The sequence below is a fragment of the Calypte anna genome, chromosome 6 (genome assembly GCF_003957555.1).
Source record: "Calypte anna isolate BGI_N300 chromosome 6, bCalAnn1_v1.p, whole genome shotgun sequence".
NCBI lineage: Eukaryota > Metazoa > Chordata > Aves > Apodiformes > Trochilidae > Calypte > Calypte anna.
The window spans coordinates 4361837-4378683 of record NC_044252.1 but is presented as its reverse complement, the minus strand read 5'-3'; the positions used below and the strand labels follow the sequence as shown (position 1 = coordinate 4378683).

Genomic DNA, 16847 nt, shown 5'->3' with positions numbered 1-16847 from the left:
TCCCAAAATTCCGCGTTTCAAAGGAATTCTACCGAGCCTTCTCTTGTCTGAGAGAGCAAACAGGTTCAGAGAGGCCACAAGGCAGCTCCTGCAGGCTCCTGCTCTCAGCAGGCTGCAGCATCAGCGGAGGCAATGCCTGCCTGCACCAGCTCAGGCAGCTGCATGATTTAGTCTGGCACCAAGCAGGAAAGCTATCATCCATTTTTCTGTTGGATTCAGGGAATCAGCTGGGGAGCAGCGATTGCCATTTCTGAAGTGCAAGTGTAACCAGCCTTTCCATAGTAACAAAGATTAGGAGCCTGGAGTCTGACACTCCTCCTGCATTAAAAGATAGGAGACAAAGCGACAGACAGGTAATTACACACAAGGAGCCCTGGGGAAATTGCAAACTCCTTGAGAACCCTTTAGCTGGGCTGTATGTTTCTCCTTGTCTCTGCTTCATCTGAAGATCTCCAAGAAACATTTGCCCATTAGGCCACTATCCTTATTGCAGGAGGTAGCCAGGCAGCTGGCATGATCCATTCAATAAAGTCTGAGCTCGCCCCTGCACCATCAAGAAGGAGATGGAGAATGAGAAAGAGAACATCTCAAGGGACATTACCTGTCTGCAGCTTCTCCCTGATAAGCTCGGGTACTTAGTCAGTCTGAGGGGGTCTGACAAATGAACCCTGATAAATCTCACTGGGGCAATTTAGGACATTATTGCACCACCCTGTCCTCCCAAACTCTTCACCAAGGTTAGCACTACCACTACAGAGCAAATCTAGCAGGAAAATTGATGCCGTGCATTGGGCTCCCCACTTCAGAGCCCAGCAAGTCAGCACAAACCTATCCTTGGAGCAGGTTTAAGTTAAGACATCAACTGTGAACTGGAATGGCTGAGGTCTAGACAGAACATTCTGCCTCCACTGCAAGGAGCATTAACATCTATCACAAAGCTAGAATGGGAAATGACATCTCAGAGCACTGCAGCCAGTTCTTAAGCAAATACAAATCTAAACACTGAGTTTTGGTCCTAAAATATACATGCAATTTGTCTAGCAACCCACTTGAACCTACTCATGCAGCTCAGGATGCCCTATGAATCACAGCACTAATTTTTTTGTGCCTTATAGATCCTGACATATAAATTGAACATCTCGAAGTGGAAAGACAGACATTGATTTCTTGTGGATCACTTCACTAAATAACTCCAAAATGTAATTGCTTAGCAGTACTACAACAAAGGCATTGCATCTGAACTCTCACCCATCACATTTTACACTCCTGCCCAAAAGAGCCTGGAAAGGTGAAGAATTGCCATTTGTTTCCAGCCTTTCACAGAGCACACCATTCCGAGATAGAATTCCAGCTGGTTCCTATCTTATCTCCCAGTGGTACAACCAGCCATGAAACCATGAACAACCTCAGAGAAGACAATCAGGTTTCAAAAACCAACCAACTAAACAACATTAACCCTATATTTATCTGATTACATACATGTTAATAATAAAAGCAGCACTTTTTGAGGTACAATCCTCCAACTTGGCTTCTCCAGACCTAACTCCTTGTCTTTTCATGCAAGCTCCTACTCAGATAAATATTTAATTAATCAGCCTGAGATACAACATCTACATCATCTTTTTCCTCTCCACACATTCACTACTTATCTCATCTTCTGTCTTTTCCTAAGGGACTGTCTCCTGCACACAGAAGTGGAGGGAGAAGTGCATGAAGCTTCTGTTTGCATTGCCCTGTTGGAAGGGCAAGCCACAGAAACCAGAAGACTTGTCTAAACTCTCCGGAGACATGCTGCTTCTAACATAACCCTCCTTTCCAGAAGGAGCTGAGCAGGCAAGACACCTTGAAAAGCAGATAACAATTACCTCTTACCTTTCTGAAGAGGCCGCCGCCAATTAGCACATTCCTGGAGCTTCTAATTCAGGAGAGTAGAAAGAAGAGGAGGAGGGGATCGGGGAAAAAAAAAATAGGGAAAAAAAAAAAAAAGAGCAAGGAGCTGTTTTCTTCTTCAGCACAACAGTATTTCCTAAGAGGTAGGAAAAAAAAAAAGAAAAAAGAAACAAATAAGTATTAGCTTTCATGGGGTTTTCTGAAGAGGCTACAGATTAAAACAACTCCCTGGAAAAGCCATTCTGTCTTCCCTCCAGTTCCAAAATACCAACTGGAGCTGCCCTGTATTTACTCCTCCTGCCATCATCTTATTAAAATAGAGAATATGATGGTCAGGTCACCTACTGCAAAGAAAAACAGAAGGATTCACGTCAGAACAGGATCAAGTCCTACACTAGAATGGTTTAAAGAGCCATTCAGAAGTGTTCTTGAGCACTCATTCTCTTAGGTAAATATGCTCCAGTCAAGCTCACACCCACTTCTGTAAAAATTCAAATGAGCCACATTTACTATCAAAATAGTTGGCAAAAGGCAAATTCCAACATGCATACTCAACATACAGGAATAGACTGACACTGAAGTGCTCATGTACTCTTCCCTGCAAGGATCAGAACTATCAGCTACATGCAAATAATCATAACTTCTATTTCATTTTAGGACAACTTAGGTTGCCTGGAATAGGCAACCTGTTCCAGTTACATTGAATCTTTCAGTAACAATAGGAGAAAAAAAAATATTGTGTAACAAAATGAAGGGAAAGGGAACCAAAAAGCCCTTTGGTGACTTAAGATCCCATTTAGAAATCCAGATTCACTCCCCTAAAACCATAGTCCCTCACCTCAGACCTTATCTCTCTCTCTCTGCCCTACTCCTAACATGAATTTCAAGAGACTCACAGACAGCCCCTCCCTACCTCCAGTACCTGCCTCTGATGAAAGGCAGGAAAATCAAGTGGAAAATTATTTTAAAGGGTGCATGCAAGGCATTAACATATTTGAGGAAATGGCAATCAAGGTTTTCCATGGGGAATGAGCAAAGGGAAACACGGCCAGTCTGTTATCCATCACATTTTGTTGGCTCATATTCATGCAGAAAATTCTACTCTTTTCTGTCCCGTGGAAAAATCTGAATGCAAGTTCACAAAAAAAAAAGGAAAAAAGCCCGCGCTACCTTACGTTCCCCCATACATTTCATCCCTCAAAAAATATCATTATCCCATCTCCTACCAGCATGCAGCTTCATACAGACCCTGGTCTCCTGAAAGGGATTTTGTACAAGGGGCCCCAGCAGAGGAAACAACATAAAAGGCAGCACTCCCATCACAGCAGCTCCCTCAAAGCTGACCACGTCTGTCCAATTCTAAATGGCCACAGTTCCTGCATTTCTCTAGGGGACAAAAGCTCTCTTCTTCTCTCCTTCTGTCAGCAAGACTTAACGCTGCAAGAATAATTCCTGTCCAGATGCCCCTCTAGATAGGCAATGATTTAAAGAATTCATGAAGTACCAGTAGCAGTGTAAATAAACAATGAAAAAATAAAGATCACAGCAGAAGTCCGCAGAAAATGCGCACTAAGGAGGGAACGAACAAGATCAGGGATTTAAAACCTTTTCTGCCTTGTTGCATTCAGCCAGAAACACTCCTAGCAATAACCTGGCAATGTGAAAGAATAGATCCTGACACAAAAATTTACCTGCTCCAACCCCTACCTCCCCAACTTGTTCCCTAAAGGCAAACTTTCCTGTGCTGTTTAATTCTATTTTCTCCATGTCTTACACCCCTTGGTCGCAGTTCTGGTTTCTGACAGATTTTAAGCCTCTTGGACTAATTGATGCAGAGCAGCTTAAATCAACACCTGGAGCACTCCAATTGCCATAGTTTTTAAAAAGAGGGAATTGGCACTACAGCCCTCAGTGTGGGGGTGGGAGAAGAAGTGACCCTGAGTGAATTGCTCCTGACATGTGTACATCCTGAGGCTATGCACTAATCAATACTTCCTGAGCAGCTCAGCACAGACTAGCTTGCAAAACACAAGAAAAAAGAAAAAGAAAAAAAAAAAAAAAAAAAAAAGACAAATTGCATCCCCCTCTCAACCACACACTCGGGTTTGATTCACTAAATCAAATGCATCATTTGCTTTTCTTTTTCATTATTAAATCAAAACGATGCTTTAGATGGTGTTTTTCCCCCTGCTAAGAGAAAGCCCCCACATATGTCATGTAAAGGTTGCTAAGAATTGATATACCAGTTACATTTCAAGTGCTTAAAAATCTTACACTTTCATCCTCTTACTGGTAGGAGAAATAATTTACAGCAGATGTACAGGATTTGGAGGAAGCAGACTTTCAATCAAACATAAAATCAAGGGGTGGCAAAAAAAAAAAAAATAAAAGAAAGCTAAGTGCAAAACCTGAAGTTTATTAACTATGTTCTCAGGGACACAGCAATTTGACCTAAGTACCACTTAGGGATGGAGCTTTGATTCCAAGTTTGCCCCAAAGGAAGTGAGATGGCTCTGTTCTCCAATCCTCAGGCAAGAAAAAAAGATAAAATTCAAACAATGCGTTAGCCAAAAGTCAAATTGTGAGTGGAAAAAACCTAAAAAAGTGACTTAGGATACCAAAAGGCTTAACTAAAATTCTGGCAGGGCCAGAGATAATTTGTAGAAGAAAAATGTCAAAATGTTTTGGGTATGCAGGCACCACCGGAAAGAAACAAACAGCAAACTGGGAAACACTGTATGGAAAGCCAACAAATTGTTGACATCAACATTAGATAACTGAAGAGGCATATGCTAAGACAAAACCCCTCAGATGGTGTGTGAGTCAACTTCTGCAGTCGATTTAGATGAATTGCTTTGCTATATCAAGCTTAATAAAAATAATCCTTGATTCCACCAGATAGAGCCAGGTTTTCATTACATCTCACGCTGGGCATGCTGACTCTGGACACTACCTGAGCTGATGATTGAAACCTGGACCAGGGATTCTGAAATGTGATCTTGACTTAAAAATAATCCTTCCTTCTGGAGGATCAGTGCCAAGATTTAGTCCTCCAATTGCACAATTGAAATTACTGGGGTTTTTTTCCCCCAGATATTACCCAAATCTAACCCCCTTCCCCCAGTTAAACGCAAAGATTCGGCGTGACACTCGCCAGGATTTGGTTTGTAATTTAATCCAGAGACTTCATAAATTTAGAAAACAAGGAGTTTGGGGAAACTTCCAACCTGCAGCACATGACTGGCAAAGACCCTGCTCACCTTACCCTGTCTGACCCCAGCCAGGAGGCTCCCTCAGCCCTTTGGGGAGCTCTCAGAGGGAGCTGTCATTACCCACAGCCAGCCCAGCAGATTTTCCTGCTCTGGGATGTTTAGCATTTCCCTTACACTGAGAACTGGGGAAAGGAATCAGATCAGAGCCCTGCTATATGTAACAGCCCTCTCCCCAAAGCAGGGTCACAACATAAGGCAAAGAAAGGTTTTAAAAAGGGGAGAGGGGGACTGGAACATCACAATCTTACACAATTCACAGAAGCAAAAAAAAAAAAAAAGAGTGTTTAAGGGGTTTCTCAGCTCCACAAACAGCTACTTTTCTTCAGGTGAATTACATTCACACTCAGTATGGACTAACAGGAATAGGTTAAGTTTATATCCTAATATTTTTTTCCTGTTTATTTTTCAACTGCTTTACCTGGGACCCACAATGAAATAACTATTCCATTAATATCTGTCAAAGGAAGACGTAATCTTAATTTATCATTACTAAAGCAAACAAGCAAGTTAAGATAAAAATGCCTACTCAACCATCGTGATGAAACACAAAAAAAAACCCCAAAACAATACCTTTTCCCAGGTACATTCTGGGACAACCTGTAGCTAACATGCTGCTTAGACCAGCCCCATCCCTTATTAAAATACAATAGTCTGCAGTCTCTCTGCCACTAATAGCAGTGGCACTTGGCAGGGATTTTGGGCACCCTCCCTTCACTCTCAGGGCAGGTCTCTAAGCTCCAGGTTTGGAAGCCAGGAACCTCACCTCCCACTGCAGTAGGTTCCTTCTTGTCTGTTTTCTATTACCCACAGCTTGAGCTGAGTCACTAAGAAATGAAACTTGCACACACCATAGAGCTGAACTACAGCAACATCAAGAGAGCAAGCTAAAAAATAAAATCTCACTTCATTTACTTATGAATTAAAAGCATTATCCCTTATATCCCTTTGTATCTGTGTGTGCAAGTGCTTGTGTGTTTGTAGACACAGATCAGGGTAAGCAACTCAGCCACAAACACTGGTACTGGTGATATTTGTGTGGAAACCACCACCTCCCACTCTGCACTTTACTTACAATAAATACATTCCTGAAACAAGAAATGTAACTAATTCATTTGGACTATCTTTACTCCAACATCAGATGTATTATATTCCTATATCTTTTAGAGATGCTTACATAATTATTTTTTGCAGCTTAAATGCTATACCCCTCTGTATTTCCTCATCTCTTTTCTTTGGATCCTGCAAAACACCTCTTCCCAAAATGTTTGTCCACCTGAAAATCTAAGTTTACAGAAGCACTATTCCCATGCAGACCTTTAGACAACATGCTTCTCAAAGCATAACCACCTATGGATGACATTACTTACCAGTCTAACTTCTACGACCACCAACAATAAAAAAAAATAAAATTAAGTTTCTCTTAGCCACCAAAAAAGGTACATACCTAGAACAAGAAAGATTTCACACCCCACAGTTCCTGTGCAAAACCCTTGTGAACCAAACCCAGTGCACCCTGGAAGACACTCAGCAGTAAAAATTCCCTCTCTTCCCAAGAAACCAGGGGCCAAGAATTTTTCAAAACATCCCTCCCACCCCCTTTAAGGGAGATCTAGAAGGAAGCAGCTCACAACCATGCTCCTCAGTCCTCCCCAAGGTGATGGGCTGCCTAAACCAGTGCTGTTGGCAGAGGCAGGACAGCAGGGAGAGGAAAGTGAGGCACATGGAAGCATCCTGGAGAGCAGCAGCATCCCAGGGGCTCCCTGCCTGGCATTGTCTGTGGGACACATGCTGACTGCCAGCCCCTTCCTTCTCCCCCAGCTCAGCCACTGCTCTCTTCAGGGCTGGAGGGGGCACCTGGCTCTACCTAACAGCCTGAAGGGTATAGAGGTAAGCAGGGGGCATGCAGAAACATTTGTTACCACCATCTCACATGCCTGATTTCACATTTTTCTGTCTTTTTCTTAATTAAAAAGAAGATACACTTCATGTCAGAAAGCTGTGTTTTTTGAAGCTTGTATCATTTAGCCTATTAAACCCAAGCCTGTAATATGGGTGTTATTTCTTAAAACATACAGTAAATTATTGATAGTCATTAAACAGGAAAAAAATTCAAACAGCTCTCAGCTTTTATCAATCATTAATGCAGTTTCCACTTGTGCATCTCACTGGGTTGCTATCATATAGCACAGAGCAAAGAGTACAAATCCTGAAGGCATGAATTCATTTGCTCTCGACAGAGAGTAAAAATATTCTTGGCAGCAGGAGAGAGGCTAAAACATGAAGCTGAACAGTTGAAAGGAGGCTTCTGTCTTTTGCAGTAAACAGGTACCAACAGGAAGGAGAGGCAATTTTAGGGACTCAAGCCCATCCACTTCCTCCCAGCTCCATCCAGTTAAGGCCAGTGGCAACATCATCCATCATCTCCAGCACCCAGCAGCCTAAAGCATTTAGGGCCACCCTGAGAGTGTTTACAAATTTGATCTCTATTTGAAATATATGTTAATATATGTTATTCATATATGAATATATGTTAATTCAATGGCATTATGAGGGGAGGAGAGAAAGGAGCATGGAGGTCAATCAATAGTAAAGCATCCAGCAACTTCAGGGAGATGACAAGTTCACCCCAAGCTGCTCCCCAGCCAGTGAGCCCCCTGAGTTTAGGAAGGATATCGAGGTCCTGGAGCAGGTCCAAAGGAGGCAACTGGGCTGGTGAAGGGACTCGAGCACAGACCCTATGAGGAGAGGCTGAGGGAGCTGGGGGTGTTCAGCCTGGAGAAGAGGAGGCTCAGGGGAGACCTCATCACTCTCTACAACTCCCTGAAAGGAGGTTGGAGCCAGGGGGGGGTTGGGCTCTTTTCCCAGGCAACTCTCAACAAGACAAGAGGGCAGGGTCTCAAGTTGTGCCAGGGGAGGTTTAGGTTGGATATTAGAAATAATTTCTTTATGGAGAGGGTGATCAGACATTGGAATGGGCTGCCCAGGGAAGTAGTGGATTCTCCGTGTCTGGAGATATTTAAAAAGAGCCTGGATGTGGCACTCAGTGCCATGGGCTGGGAACTGCAGTGGGAGTGGATCAAGGGTTGGACTTGATGATCTCTGAGGTCCCTTCCAACCCAGCCAATTGTATGATCCTATGAAACCAGATCATGTCCAGAAAAACCCAACTGGCACAAAACTGAGAGCCTCAGCTCAGAAAAATGACTGGAACAGTCTCTTGAAGCTATTGAGAACCTTTACTGGGACAAGTTATGACCAGACCTAATATTTTTATCAGCTCTGAATGACTCTTGTCAATACAGGGAATCTGGAGACAGATGCCAATTGGTGGCACCTTGTCTGGCTGGGATATGCCAGCTCCCAGGGAAGATAAATCCCATTTGTTGTTTTTTTGGCCGTTTTAGGGACAGACTGAAGACTTGTCTTCCAAAGCTGCTCTCTCCACTTTCAACCCCTTCAATTTGGCTGAAATTCACCAGTTTAAAATGCAGCAAAGCTGGAACACAACCTTGAGTACCCAGCCAGGTATGACTGGAGCATGTGAGGACCTAACTGACCTCCCTCTAAAGCAGCTGCTGTAGATGAGCCATAGCCATAAATACATCAACATGAAACACACAAACACCAGCTCTGGCTGGATACCCAGCCAGTGAAACCTTAGCCCTGCAGCAGCCCTGCTACTGAAACCCAAATTAATTTGTTTTAAACTACCTCGTGTCTGTTTAAATGAGCTGTAATAATAGCTCTGGAGCACAGTGCAGACACATCCACAGCGAAACACAAGGCTGAAGACTGCACCCAGAGCCCACTTGAAAATAACTACCAGGAAAACTTCCTCAACCAGTCCCCCATTTCCCCATATGATGGCATAAATTCCTTCAAACAATATTTCTGTTCATTTAAGGAAAAAAATACAATAAAAATACAACCGAAACCGATGTTAAAGATTGAGGAAAAAACCTACAGAATCTTTGGTCCCAAAATCTAAGTCCTGTGGAGGGTGGATTGTTCTGGTTTTTTGTGTGTTTGGTTGTTTTTTTCTGAAAATTATTCAAGAATGCACTGAGTTGAACAACAAGATAATGCCAAATGTTGATACCAAAGTAGCCAGGAAAAGCTGCTGTCACTGGAAAACGTTTTCTAGCCTGATTGTTTACAGACAACTGTGATATAAAAAGATATTTCTTTCCAGCCATCATTAATGCAAATCTACCTCGTGTAAAAAAAACAAACCAACCGAAAAAAAAAGGCAAAACAACAACAACAAAACAACTGAACAGAAAACCCCCCAAAACAACAAAACAAACCTAATGAACAAACCAACAACTAAAATCCATTTCAGGCCATGCTTATGTCTCATTGGACTGAGAGCCAGGGAAGGTGATGCAGTATTTGGAGCAGTAATGCACAAGCTACTCCATCACTGAATTGATTTCATGATATATCAACAATTCACAACCAATTTCAGTATCCTATTTATCCTTATCTATATTCAGACCTGTAAGGGTAACAGCTGACGTTAGTAATGTAACACAAACACCACTGGCTCCAGAAACCAGCACCAAGCCCAGAAAGAAGCTGCCAGGGCTGATATCCCTCCCCACTGCCATAAACCCCCTGAGGAGAGAGAGGGAAAAGGCTCTGCTTTGGTTTCTGCTTTTCATTCCTCAAAATCCACATTTGGAAAGTCCACAGAGTTCTGAAACTGGTTTAACTATCTCCTACAGAGCCTGTTAGAAATCTCTTGTATTGTTTTGTTGGGGTTTTGTGCAATCTATTGATTACTTGTAATGCATCCTTCTTGACTTTTTTTTTTTTAGTACTTAAATCCATTTGTTCTTTTTCAACCACTCCAGTTTGTGTCTTCCCCTCCTCACACCAAGAGCACACATTTCAAGCAGCTACAATAGCTACTAAATGTTGCCTAGCCCAGAAAGCACATTAGATTTCCAGTAAATTACCTGGATTTTTTTTTATTTTGACACCACAGTGTGGAACTCTAGCTAAAAGGTGCAGTGAGTGTCTCCCTAACCAAAGGCAAGGCTGGGATGAGCAGACATAAGCAAAGGCTGCAAATGAAACCTGCTCAAATCCCCAGCTCTGTGTCTCAGTGCAGCTGAGCCTAATGGAAAGCATCTCTGACCTAACAGCTAAAGCCTTTCAGATGCTCACCTGTGTTTGTAAGGGCTATGTTCTCAGAGAAGAGAGATGGATCTGCTGGTACATGAGGGCATGAATGATCACAGATCCACACTTGAGGCTTAATTATTTGACTTCTGTTTGTCCAGGACCTTCCTGCAGTGGATGTCTGCATCTTCCAGAGCACTTTCTGTGCATACACAGCACCTGCCCCCCTTTATTTTTATGACCTGATTCCATGATACAAGTTCCTCAAAATCACAGTGCCAAACAACTGTCAAATCACCACTAATAGGAGCTTTCAAACAAGTTTCCATTTCATAAATCATTTTGGTGATTTAGTTTTGCACAACCCCAGGGGAGCTTACATGCCTAACAGAGAAAATTCATTATCAATACAGGGAGATCATCTGGCAACCACATCTCTGCTAGTAAAGGCTTGTGCAGTGCCACTAGGATTTTGATGCATTGCATATGCAGTACAGAAGAGGTGTTTAAAAAACAAAAAAACCACCAAAAAACAGTGGATTCACTCCAGATTTGCAAAATCAGCAGAAGAACCAGTTCTGCTCCAGGTGCTCCATCATCCACCTCCCCCTGAACCAGCACGTGGTGGGTGTTGCAGGAGGAGAACGGAACACTAGAGGTTGGTACTAACTTGTTTCTTTTTCTAGGAAAATAATTTCACTCATTTTCAGATTTGCTAATGATCCCCCGGGTTCAGAGCAAGTTCAGAGACCTCAAAAATGGAAGATATTCATCTATTAGTTGAAACTTGTTTGTGTGCTATGATAAAACACCGTGCTAGCAGCACTGTTGTTTTCTACTGCACACATATCCAAGTATTTATTATATTACTGCTTCCTGTTATTTTATAATAACCACCTCCTCTTTAATGACTTCTTACATTTTCTTTGCATCTTCAAAAATGAATTTTCTTCTTCCATTCACCAGTTCTGCTGTTTCTTCCCTTTGCAAGAGGCTTCGATCAGCAGCTGAGGCTGGGAATAGCAGTCTCCCAGAGGAGGAAGAAAAATCAGTGAACCATAATCTAGGTGTGCATGTATCTTTGGCTCTATTTCCCTCCTCCAGCATGTTTGCTTGTCCTGAAGCTCAGATGGTCACAAACAGCTCTCAATCAATACTTTCCCTCGGAAAATTCCTCCAAGAGCTCATTGCTCGTTACAAGAAATTCAGACAGAGGAATTTAATCAGAAATCAAAGCAGAGGGCAAACAGGCTGTCTCTGAAGGACCTGCTATGCAAGGATCAGCTCCTGAATGAAACTCTTACTAATGACAATTCTGCTTTTCCTAACACAAAAGGATAGCTGCATGGTGGGGATGCCTGATACAATTCATGACTGGCAGGACATATTCTCCCTTCTTCCAAGTTCAGAGGTTTTTCCACAGCTCCTATGTCCCAGGTGAATGATTTCCTTCAAATCAAGAAACTGAAATACTTTCAAACAGAATAGGAATAAGCTGAGAAGCATGGAGTACCTAATTATCTACAGTTCTCAACAAAACCAAGTATTTTCATAATTACAGCTAATGTGAAACACAAAACTAGGATTCCAGTGAGAAGACTCCAGCTGAGTTTTTCCTCTCAACAATAACCAAAAGTGTAGAGAGAGGAAAGCCAGGCTCAAGAAACAGGTCACCAACAGACAAGTCAGACCCTGTGGTGTGCAAGAGGTACCCAACCATCTTCCAGCCCTCAACAAGTTTGCAAGTAGCACAAGGCAGGAACTGCTTGACTTCCCTGGGCTTTGTACAGGGCAATCAGCAGAAACAAGGCTCATGTGGCTGATCCTGCATCTCCCATTTGCTGCATCCTTACTTTCAGACACTGGCAGTAAAGTCTTACACATAGCAGTGGGAGCTTATACTTGGAATACCCTAAGTAACCCAGAGCAGAAGAGCTGCATGTCTCTGAACCTTGCATACAAAATCCTTGGCTATTTTTTAGGGTAGTACCTGCTGCAGGCTCCCCCAGACAGCATCCTGGTGCAGCCCATGCTGCTGCAGAGGGCTCGAGCCCGTGGGTCTGTTGATGGTTTTGTCACCAACATCTCTCAGAGCCCAGTTTAGAATACAAAACTTTAAAAATCCAGTTGGCTACAGGTGCTCCATTGATATCACCTGCATGTCAGGAGTTGAATCAGTGGTGGAGTTTTTAGATGGAAAGATGCAGGGAAAAAATTCAACACAATCTACTTGATTTAGGACAAATCTCACTGCCTCTTAATCCTTTTAGATACATTAAAAAGCTATTCCTGGCCTTCTGTTGTTATTCTCTTAGATGTAACTACGAAATATTACCCTAAAATTTATGCACAAATATAAAATATTAATAGCACTTTAAAAGGAGAAAAAAGGTGCAATTTTTGCTAGTTGGACCGTGAGAGAATTTCTGATCATGCTGTGGCATGTATGCAAAGCCCTCTCAGCAGCTTGTTCCATGACAATGGATTTGCAAAGCAAGAACTGAGGGGATTATTTGATTCAGCATCTACTCAAGTGGCCAATTCCTTCAGCAATCAATACTAATCAACAAGCTAAAGCCTTATAAGAAAAATCAGACAGTATTTGAATCCTTCCCTGCTGCAGCAAGCAGGGCTCTGAGGCCTTATGGTCCAACACAGACACCTCGGATGTTGAGATTCTGGAAAATCAATTTTACCTGGGATTTAAAACATACCCTCTGTGTCTTTGCAAATGTCAAAACACAAAGCTCACTTTTTCAATGAAATCCTGAGCAGAAGTATAGGTACATCCAAACAACTTGGCTCTAATGGAATCTCTGTGCTAGTTCACACTTCAGCTCTGCAGAAAAGACCTTAATATGAGCACAGGGGAGAAGGGATTAAAGTAAGAGCAATGCATTTTAAAGCAAAACACAGGCCATCCTCACACACACATAAACTTCTGCATCAATAACATCAGGAATCTTACATTTTTCTATAGTTTTTATCCCCCAGGGTATGTTCAGGGATTCTGGAGAGAGCAGAGTAACACTGACAGTATACACAAGACAAGCAGAGTGTTAAAACCTCAACAAGAATTTAGGATAAAGAATATGTTTGGGTTCCTTAGGAAAACAAACAACACAAAACCAAAATAACCCCCGAGAAAGAGATTTAGGTTAGGTTTTAAATGCCTCTTCTGCTCAAAGCCTACATCTCACACATTTTATTTCCTTTGGTACCGTATGAAAACGGAAACCTTCAGACCATCAGAGAGCCTTTGGCACCTGTCAAGACCCAGCATTTGAGCTGTGTTTTAACAATCCTGTAAATCCTCTCTCATGTGTCTTTAAGAAGCAGAAACTACACAAATGTGTTTTCCCCACTGTTAAACAGTCACTCCAAATCCCACTGCAATTACCAAGTAATTCTTGGCATAGCTGCACAAGAGTGACCAAGCCCACACTGAAAGAGAATAAATTGGCAAGCAGGCTGTATTGACTAGGTGGGGAGGGAAAGCTGGGAACACAGTGTTTCCAAGAGTGCCACACACTGTGATGATAGGGTAGAAATGGGACAATGCCATGATCTAGTAGAAGAGAAAGGCTTCTGTCTTTTTCTCAGGGGAGAGCTCATTTGGCTAGCAGGAAGCATAATGACTCCAGGCTGCAGGAGTAGCCAGATTCAGCAGGAAGCTCCCTGGAACACACCTGAAGGAAAAGGAGGATGTGTAAACGTGGATTGTTCTGGAGCTCTAAGTCTGGCGAGGAGGAAAAGTTGAGCAAAGCTGAAATAAAAACACCAGCTTCCCCAGAAATTCACCTTTGGACCTGGTGAAGTTTGACACACTGTTTAAAATACAAAATCCTGGTTTTGTTAAAGATTAAGAGCAATTCAGACATATATTTAAGCTACTGTGAAAAATACATGACCAGACCTTAAATCCTCTGATTTAAAGCTGAGCCACTGCTAAGCTGCTGGATGCTCAGTCCTGTGCCCTCCTCTTCATCCACCAAAACACACAGAAATCATTCCCAGCAGACTTCTGCAGCCCTTTTAAGGCTGTAGACAACTGAAAATAACTGTGTATACAGTTTAGAAAGTTTAATCTGTAGCTATATGTTGTACCACTTCACACTCCCTTTCCATGTACATTCACTCTTGTTTATGCAGAACAAAAGCTCAGCATTTTAGAAACGACCCAAGTTCCAGTTTTTGCACCAGGTAATGATGACAAAACCCTGGATATTTTATAGTGGTGAATCACACTGCCAAGTCTCTGAGGATCAGAGCAATTTGAATTGGCATAAACTAATGCTGCCCAATCTTCTGCTGCTTCTGTAGGGAGTTATGCTCCAGCCCTGCCAATCACCCACTCTCCAGATTTTTGAGCTACATTTACCCCTCATGAGTGCTGGGAAGGCTTTGCTTGCTTCCACATGTGCTGTCTCCCAACAGCCCATCTGCACTTTGGACCTTTTGTCCATGTGCTTCCTCAGCACTTTCCTGCCAGAGCTCTGGCCAGAGCCAAGGAAAGGAGAAGCCTCAACACGAGAGAGCTCGTTCTCCCATCAGCTTTTATCTTCCCAAATTGTCAAATGAAATAATTTCTAGATCAGCAAAGCTGGAAAAAAAAAAAAAAAAAAAAAAAGAACACAAACAAAGCAGTTTCAATTCCTCTCCCCACATTTAAAGCAGCTGCCCTCTAGCCCCAGACTCCAAGGCTTTTCAGGGCAGCAACTCTGCCGAGCAAGTTTCTGGAAGCCTTCTGATCTCAAGTGTTAACACATTCACCAACTGATACAAATTTAACCTCAAGAGAAGAGAGGAAACAAGCTGCTACCACAGATTAGAGCTAATGAGCAGTAGGTAGTGACTGGAGCTGTGTCAAAACCATGGTTACAATTATTTTTTTTAACCCTCTTTTTTAATTATTTTTTTTAAGCTTGCCATGCAAATACCTCGAATCCAACCAAAACTCTGCCAAAAAAGCACTTGTAGGGACTTGTCTGAATGGCACAAGAACCTTCTAGCAAAAAGGGGCATAGTTTTGCTTGGAGAGTTCAAACAAGTACACTTGGAGATAACCAAAATGAATAGGGAGTTGAACTGTAGAATACTTAATCCAGACAGTTTTTTCTCCCAGAAGCTGCCATGATATTGCCAGCCTGCTGCAGGGTGATGTGTTCATGCTACAGTAAAGGAGGACATTAAAAATGCTGCTTCTACATAACAGAACCAAGACAAATCTTTTGTCATACTTAGCTCTGAATTTTGGTTTGTTTTGCTTTGGTTTTGGTGTCCCATGGGTCCTCAGCCTCTAATTCTGGCAGAATCTTTGTCCTTCTACTTTAAATGACTGTATTTAGAAGAGTATTAAAATTGTTGAGAAGACACAACTTCCAGCTGGCATCCTCACTGCTTTTTACCATCACTGGATTTACACTATCAGACTGTTTTTTTGTTTTTGTTTTTGTTTTTTTTTTGGTTTTAGCTTTGTATTTCACCATTCCTTAAGGAGCCCTAGCACAAAATCCAAGTTTCAAAGCCTCTTGGCCAAACAGTGATGAAAAGCACAGAAATGTACTGATTTAATAAGATCTAACAGGTGTCATAGCATTTCAAACACTGAGTGTGAGCACAGCCCAGTATGTTGGCTTCATCAGTTACAATTAAAGAAGTTCCTTTCACTCATTTTCACACCATCCAGCTCAGTCTGTAAAATCTTTGTATCGACTAAAGGCCTTCTCAGCAATTCAAGCTTTGTTCCTGCACACAGGAACCAGAGAAAAAGGAACTTGGAATGGAAATTACCAGAGGTAATAACCTAGTAATAGAAAGTCCACACTGTTTTTCCTTTATTTTAGCTCCCAGCACCCCAAGTGCTAAGATTCCTGGAGCACCTCTAAACTCCCTGGGACTGTAGCTCTGCACACAGAGTAAGCACAGGTATCTCTCTGAAGGATCCACTCCTCTAAAGCTGCCCCTAGAAGCTCTTTCTCAGGTCATTCTTCCTACTAATATTACTCTGAAGTCAAATATAGGATGCACTCCTTCCTTGATCCAACTTTCAGGAGCTGAAAATCCCAGCAATAGCCTGGGAAAGCCTGAAATGCCAAAGTAAAATCAAAACCACACAGCACCTGTATCCAGAAGAGCTCTGGTGTCCATTTCCTGACAGCTTCTTCCTAGCCAACAAATTACAACCAATTAAGTCTTTTGTAAGGAAAGGCTTTGTTTACAACAATGTTGAGGGGAAAAAAAACAAAGGCATTATTCCAAATGTATTAAAATAATTAGTTCATCCACAAACACCACTGGAAATTGCCTTGGCTTTCTCCAAAGGACTGGAGTTTTGGTATTGTATGTAATTAGAGTAATCAGGAGTTCCTAACCAGGTTCTGCAAGCATAAGGTTGGTTAAAATAGAGAAGATGTAAGGAATTGTGTTCTTTCTTACAACTCCTTGGTCCTTCCTTTTCATTTCATGCCCAAAATACAAAGGCAATTTTGCAGTTTTACTTTAAACAACTAAAAATATAAGCGGATGAGCTGCTTAGTCTAAGAGTTTTTCAACCTA

General features: G+C 42.1%; 1 protein-coding gene across 7 annotated transcripts in view; it reads right to left on the bottom strand.

Moving 5' to 3' along the window:
* Positions 1 to 1993, bottom strand: part of ZMIZ1 (zinc finger MIZ-type containing 1) — a 282504-nt gene extending 280511 nt beyond the window's left edge. For 5 of the 7 annotated variants that reach the window (XM_030452939.1, XM_030452941.1, XM_030452942.1 and 2 more), the window contains exon 1: positions 1873 to 1992. The gene's annotated coding sequence lies outside the window, so the exon portion shown is untranslated. Of the gene's footprint in view, positions 1 to 1865 lie in introns of all 7 variants that reach the window. The other 2 variants (XM_030452945.1, XM_030452940.1) reach the window with 2 other exon arrangements.
* Positions 1994 to 16847: the final 14854 nt, after the last annotated feature.